Genomic DNA, 7,472 nt, shown 5'->3' on the forward strand with positions numbered 1-7,472 from the left:
AGCTGGGAGCTGGTAAATTCTGCAGACCTGTTTTTCTAAGAAAAAACCCCTTTGTTGTAATGAAATGCTGGTGATGGCTGCAGTTTGGCTCCAGTGTGCATTTCCCCCCAGGCACATCCAGCCTGGACTGGGCTCTCTGTCTACAAAATGTTGCTCTTATAAAGTCTGCACCACACATAAAAAAACCCCCTAAAATCCAGCCCTTACTCTTTATCACCCTGAAAAATGATGCATAATATTCTTGGGGGGAGGGATTGCTTAACTGCACAGCTGAGCTCTTCCCTCCTCATCTCAGTGCCACAATGAGAACTGTGAGGTAAGGACTCTCATCTTTCAGCTGTTGCACATTTTTAAGCCGCTTGTTTCATTTCACTCGATATCAGGCAATTTGCTTTGCCTACGAGTGGAGAAGCTGTTGCCCAAAATCAAAATTTACAGAGATGAGCGCGAAGGAACTTTGTGAACAGTCCCCTGGTATGGGTGGATACCTGGGCTGGTGTTTGTACAACGAGAACAAAGGAAAGAAACACTGGAGCACAAGGAAAACTCACTGTACAGCCAGAAAAACTGGCCCTAAGAGTGTTTTTGGGGACCTGAAGGTGCTCTCAATCATTTTTAAGGCTGCCTATGCTTCTAGTTGATTGCATCTCTTCCTGGCTGTGCAGGGATAAAAATCCACAACTCCTGCCCCTGTGGAGTTATTTCCTTAAGCAGGGAAAAAAGCAGAAGACTTGAAATTCAACTGCAACCACAGAGAACTCCAGTTTTGTCCTCTAGGAAAGTCATCAAAATGCTTGAGGGGGCAACAGGATAATGCTGCTTACAGGACAATAGGAGAAGGAATTGTTTAGGTTGGAAAAGCTCTCTGAGGAGCTTTCTGAAGCCCATCGAGTCCAACCATTCCCAGCACTGCCCCATGTCCCCAGGTGCCACATCCTCACGGCTTTTGAATCCCTCCAGGGATGGGGACTCCTCTTCCAATGACTGACCACCTTTCCCATGAAGAAATTTTCCCAATGTCCAACCTAAACCTCCCTGGGACCGTAACATTCCCCAGACTGCTGCAGTTATCCCTGTTACTGGACTTGCCAGCCGTGTCCCTGGAATCTCCTCACCTGTTCCAAGAGAAGGAGTTTGACAATCCGTGTTACATCCTTTGGGAGCAGCAGGCTGGATGCAAACACATCCAGCGTTACATTTTTAAATGACCTGAGAACTGAGTCTGGGAACTGCTCCAGAGTGAAACAGTCGGAGTCATCACTTTCTGCAGGCTTTACCCGAGGAGGTCTCCATAGGAAAATCAATAAATGCATTGAAACTCCTGCCCAGGTTCACAGCCTGGGTCAGAGGGAAAATCAATCCCACTTTCTGTCCTGGCAACAACTCAGTGTGGTTAGAAAGGAAAATGGGAGGGGAGATGCTGGAATGTATCAGTGATGGAAAAGGTTTTAATCTAAATTAAAACATCAAGGTTTTTAATCTAATAAGAGAACACACGTAGTTCTTATTCTGATCAGTAACCTGCAAATACGTAGCAAGCACATAAAAGCAGCAGGGCCATCCCTCTCCTGTAGTGGTTATTTACTGGGGAAGCTGCTTTCCAGCCAGGTTTGTGTGGTTTGGTGCTTTGGCTTCTTATTTCTATTTTCTCCTGGCTGCAGCCACCCATTGCTCCAATCCCCTCGTAATGCTGCTGTTCTCTTCCTGCAGGGAGGGCTTGGCCCCTCTTAGAACAGTGTCTGAGGTGTTTGGGGGTCTTTATTGGCTATAAAAGAAGTTTAAGTGGTGTGGCTAAAGTGTCTGAGCAATGGATGGCTGCATTAAGGCACAATAAAGCACTCGTGGGGTATTTATGGCTCCCCGGTTACAGGACTGTGGGGTCTGGGAAAGAGGAAAACCCCCCAGTGGAAGCTGGGCTGGTGTAATGTACTTTGAGGTCGGTTTAGGTTTTTGGGGGGTGAAGGGGGTCTCTGGAGTGCTTCTCGCAGTAGGAAATGCCCAGGATGAGGCAGGAGAGGTGAAAGAACACCTCTGAGGGCAGTGAACGCCTGTGCCCAGCAGCAGTGGGTGGGCTCTGTGCTGGGCTGGTGGGACACAGGGGATGGCAGCCCCACCTGCCTCTCCCACTGTGGGCTGGGAAGCTGCTCTGGATCCAGGGCTGCATCCAAAGGCTTGTGGCCACGGGGCCAAAGGAGGGGATTTCCCTCTCTGCTCGGCTCTCCTGAGACCCTGTCCTGGTTTCAAAGGCAGGGGTCTGCCAAGGGAGGTGGGAACACTCCTGGAAGGAAAAGGTGACCCTTCCCTCCAAGGCGTTGTAACTTTGAAATTATGGGGCTTCCAGGCACAAATATGGGAAAAGGAATGACAGTTCTTTACTGGGAAATATATGTATAAAACAGAACAGACACCAAATAGAAACCCCACCAATGACAGAAGTGTTCTCACCTGTTAAGCACTGCTTTTCCCTTTGGTGTAGTTGTGGCCAAAACCGGCTGGGGACACTGGGGACTGTGGTAAAACCATCCCCAAGACGCACCCTCCCAGCGCGGAATTCCTCCCCAGTGTCCCATGCAGCCCTGCCCTCTGGCACTGGGAAGCATTCCCGGGTCCTGTCCCCGCAGCCCCTGCCCAAAGCCAGCCTGCCCCGATGCAGAGCTGGGCAGATCCGGGTGTTTGAAGGGGGAGTTTGGTCTGGGGGAGCGGCCGTGGGGGTTTGGGGGGCAACGGGGAAATGTGAACCTGCAGCAGCTGTGGAGGTGTTGGGTGCTCTGCACAGGCAGGAAAGGTTTGTTCCTGTGTAAGATAAACAAAATAGCCCAATCAAAATTAATAAAGAAATAACATTTATTACGCGACCGAAATATCGGTCTCAAAAGCCATGATCGAGAAAAGCAGCTCTGAGCCTGGGGTCGGAGCTGGGTGAACATGCATGGATCTGACCTCTGTCACACCAGAGCTCCCAAGTTCAGAGATGCTGCTTCCGGCTGGTTCCTTTTTATACAGTTTTTGGGCAGAGTCCGAATTAATTCTATTCTTCTCACAATTTAGCATATTCATGATGTTTTCTTGTCCCGGAGTTGGGCTGCACAAAGCCTTTCCTGGTTCTGATGAATTGTCCATCCTGGGTGATGAATGGTCCATCTTAGATGATGAATGGGCCATCTCTGGTTCCTGGAACAGTTTGGTTCCTGGAACAGTTTAGTTCCCGAAACTCCGATTCCTTATCAGATGAGATGTAGACATCAGAAGGTGGTGATCCAGTCATCATGGTGTTAATGTCCCGGTGATAAGATCCAACCCCACCTGGGGTGGAGTTCTCACCTCTTTGTTATGTCTGTGCTTAAAGAACTTCCTTTAGTGTTGTGAAATTTTCCTCTCAGTCAGGTTGGTGGAGGGGTTTTGAAACTCTGTCTCTGCATGGTCTGATTACATTTCAGTTTTATACATAATAGCACGAATTACATACTTTATTTATAACATGCATTTTCTCTTTTTGTGTGTGGTTGTTTTTATTGGGGGGGAGTGTTGGGGTTTTTTAGGATAGGGAAACTTATCACCAGTAACTCCCCAGATTTCTCTTTGCCAGCACAGAGCATGAAGAGAATCAAACGCTAAAATGTGACTTTTGCTTGTGAAAAGCAAAATCAAAATGTGTGGTTGATAGAGGGGCCGAGCACAATGATCCCTCCCTTTGCTTCCTGCAGTTTGCATAAACCCTGAGGGTCAAAAAGGAACTTGGAACTGGACATGGTTGTGGACGAGGACACGGAAAACCAAACCACTCTTGCTTTGCCTTTGCTTTTGGGAATTCCAGCCTGGATTGCCGGGACTCTCCCGTGCTGCTGTTGGGTTGCTCTCCCTGGCTGGGCAGGTGTTGGGGTCTCCTCCCCTGCCATGGAGCCCTGGGAGAGGGGCCCTGAGGGCACAGACACGGGGCTTCCCTGCCCCTGCTCAGCCTCGTTCCCATTGGTTGGTTTGTGTTCCCTGTGCGGGCAGAAGGACCCTTGGTCCCGTGACTGGAACAGTTCCTCGGCAGAGCCCCGGCCATGCGGCTGGAGAAATAAACATCTCTGAAACAGCTATCAAGAATCTGTCTGTCCGTATATATTTCCTTTCCACGGGACTCCTGGTTTGATATATGCGTGTTGCAGGATCACCACTGCAACAAATGGTGGAGAATTGAGAGCAGAACGATCCCCGATCCCTAAGCGACTGATTTGTGTGAGTAAACCCTGGAAACTTTGGATTCCTCTTCTTGGTTTTGCTTTGCTATTCCGTATCTAAACTATGGAGGAACCGTGGGAAGACTCTTGGCTCTCAGAGCCGCATATGGACATTTATCTTAAACTTAAAATGATTCTTGAACAACGATTTGTGAATTTTAGCTTGATTCAAGCTCAAAAAGAACTGAAACACTTCCTGGCATGGTTGTTTAAGAACTTTTTCTATGTTTCTTGGGATTTAATTCTTACCAAGGGCTTTTGGAAAACCGTTTGGACACAGTTAATACTGGAGTCAAAATATATGCCGATGGAAGAATATTTTCGTGAATATTACTTAGTTACCGAGACTGTTGAGCAATGTCAGCTGTGTCCTGGCGAAGGGAAGCCTGGCGAAGGGAAGCCTGGCGCAGGGACCGTGCGGCCCAGGCCACGTGCACCGAGCGCTCTGAGAGCAGCAGCGAGGCAGTTCCCGCGTGCGGGCGGAGCCACGCGAGCCGCAGTGTCGGTGGCGGAGCGAGGCGCGGCGGGAGCGGCGGGACCCGGCGGTGCCCGAATGGCCCCGTGCAGCGCGTGGTGGAGCGAGCCCCGGGAACGCCCGACCGAGAGGGGCGGCGCGCGGGCAGCGGCTGGCGGCGGTGGCGGTGGAACGGAGCCGCGCCCAGCCGAGACGCGCGCTGGAGCGGGGCGCGGGGGAGTCGTCGCTCGGGGGCCCGGCCGAGACGTGGGTGCAGCGCCCGGCAGCGGCAGCGAAGCTGCGACCAGAGGAGGCGACGCACGGAGAACTGAGCGGCGCGGCCCGGCCCGGCCCGCGCAGCCCCGAACGCGACCCCGGGAAGAGCGCGCAGGCACCAGCAGCCCCGAGAATTCCAACACGGGAGCGACCGAAGGAGAGAGCAAAGACGCAGCGAGACAGAAAACAGCAGCCACTCGGAAAAACGAAAAGATCATAGTAACTAAGATCTTAGGGATAGTAAAATGGTATAATGTTAAGCAAAATTATGGTTTTATAACAAGGTGTGACAACCAGCAAGACATATTCGTGCATAGAACTGCTATTAAAAAGAATAACCCTGAAAAATGCATCCCAAGCTTGGGAGATGGAGAGGTGGTGGAATTTAATATTGTACTAGGGAGAAAAGGGTTACAAGCATCGCAGGTCACTGGGCCTGATGGTGTTCCTGTAAAAGGCAGTATATATGCAAAAAATCGTAGTCATGTTAGACAGTATCTCCATTGTAAGCCCCCCCTACAGTTTCCCTTTCCTAATCCCACCTTTCCCTTTTACCCTATGTCCTATTACCCCCAGTGTATTCCCAATCCGTTTTTTCATCCATGGTTTCCCTCACAAAACCATGCTTTTGCCAATTGTTTCCCCAAAAATCCCTTTCCAATGCCGAGTGGGGGATGAAAAGGGGGAGGGAAGAAGTTAAACCCTCTCCTGCCTCAGTTTCCCCACAAAGCATGCTCAGAGTTCTGTCTCCCTTCTGTCAGCCCTAAGATGTTCCAGAGAATCTGTTTGGACATTTAAAGACTCAGGAGGGTGGCTTGTTTTGTCTTGAAACGGTTCTTGTTATGTTTATCCAGTTGTTTTCATTCTCCTTTTATTAAAATAAAACGGGTGAGGTGTTGGGGTCTCCTCCCCTGCCGTGTAGCCCTGGGAGAGGGGCCCTGAGGGCACAGACACGGGGCTTCCCTGTCCCTGCTCAGCCTCGTTCCCATTGGTTGGTTTGTGTTCCCTGCGCGGGCAGAAGGACCCTTGGTCCCGTGACTGGAACAGTTCCTCAGCAGAGCCCCGGCCATGCGGCTGGAGAAATAAACATCTCTGAAACAGCTAGCAAGAATCTGTCTGTCCGTATATATTTCCTTTCCACGGGACTCCTGGTTTGATATATGCGTGTTGCAGGATCCCCACTGCAACAGGCAGGGACTGTGCTGGGCACAGCCTGGGCTCTCCCTGGAATGTCTGGAGCCAGGAGCTGTGTGGGAGCAGCCATGGGCACCCCGGGCATGTGCTCCCTGCTCTCCAGCAGAGCTCAGGGCTTCTCCTGCTGCTGCTGCAGGGTTTGGGGCACAGGGGCTGGTTCCTGGTACTGCTCTCAGTTCCTTCTCTTCTCACCCATCAGCTCAGCGCAAAAACTTGATTGACCTCAGATTTATTTTCATTCAGTTTAATTTAATTTAATTCAGTTGGAGATTTGCTTAAAACCTTTTCCTTCTCTTGATGCTTTATGCAACTTTGAAGATGAAGTGAAACTTCATAACTTTCTAAAGGGGAATCTTTGTCATTTGAAAAAATCATGTGCTCTGGGAATGACTGGAATCACTTTAACTAAATACACTTTTCCTTTCCTTGCATGTATTCCCATGTGCCTGTGCACCTTGTGTTCAAAATCGGGGCATGGAGTGACCCCGGAGTGGTTGGAATTTTGCTGTGGGAAGTCAGGAGGGCTGGAGCCGGGGCGAGGGGCCGGAGCTGAGGCAGGACAATTCTGTATTGGCCACACCCAGAATAACCTTCATTGCACAGAGGGATTAAATCCTGCGAAAACCAAGGTGAAGGCGTTCCCACCCAAACCCACTTAATTCCAGAGAATCCCAGCCTGGTTTGGGTTGGAAGGGACCTCAAAGCCCACCCAGTGCCACCCCTGCCATGGGCAGGGACACCTCCCACTGTCCCACTGCTCCCAGCCCCAATGTCCAGCCTGGCCTTGGGCACTGCCAGGGATCCAGGGGCAGCCCCAGCTGCTCTGGGCACCCTGTGCCAGGGCCTGCCCACCCTCCCAGGGAACGATTCCTTCCCAATATCCCACCTGACCCTGCCCTGTGTCCATGTGAAGCCATTCCCCCTTTTTCCCCTGTCCCTCCAGCGGGTGAGTTCCTGGTTACACCAGCTCAGATCCTAGAGCCCACCCATGGAAGTCCCTCAGATCCAGATGATTTTCCAGGCGGCCCAGCCTGTGCTGTGCCCTGGAGCTGCTGCTTGGTCTGTGCTGCCTGCGGGCAGCAGCAGGGTCTGCTTTGTGTCACAGGAGCATCTCCCATGAACTGAAAAGCTGCTGTGCTTCCCCAGCCGCCTGCTGTCCTGGATTGCCCTTAGCCCATTTATTTGGGGAAAGGACAGATAACTCTGCCAGCAGGGAGATTCTCAATGAATTGTTCCATGACTTTCTTGACACATGGAATATCAGCCTGAGGCTGGCTCTGAGCTTGGACCTGCCAGGACCTGGTCTCTTTTTAGGGAGGCTGTGG

General features: G+C 51.1%; 1 long non-coding RNA gene across 1 annotated transcript; it reads left to right on the top strand.

The window, feature by feature from the left end:
* Nucleotides 1-3,513: 3,513 nt before the first annotated feature.
* Nucleotides 3,514-6,582, top strand: LOC125330138. The gene is made up of 2 exons (XR_007205377.1): nt 3,514-3,871; nt 6,148-6,582. It is a non-coding gene; the product is annotated as an uncharacterized LOC125330138 (long non-coding RNA).
* The last annotated feature ends 890 nt before the right edge of the window (nt 6,583-7,472 follow it).

The sequence above is a fragment of the Corvus hawaiiensis genome, chromosome 9 (assembly GCF_020740725.1).
Source record: "Corvus hawaiiensis isolate bCorHaw1 chromosome 9, bCorHaw1.pri.cur, whole genome shotgun sequence".
Taxonomy (NCBI): Eukaryota; Metazoa; Chordata; class Aves; order Passeriformes; family Corvidae; genus Corvus; species Corvus hawaiiensis.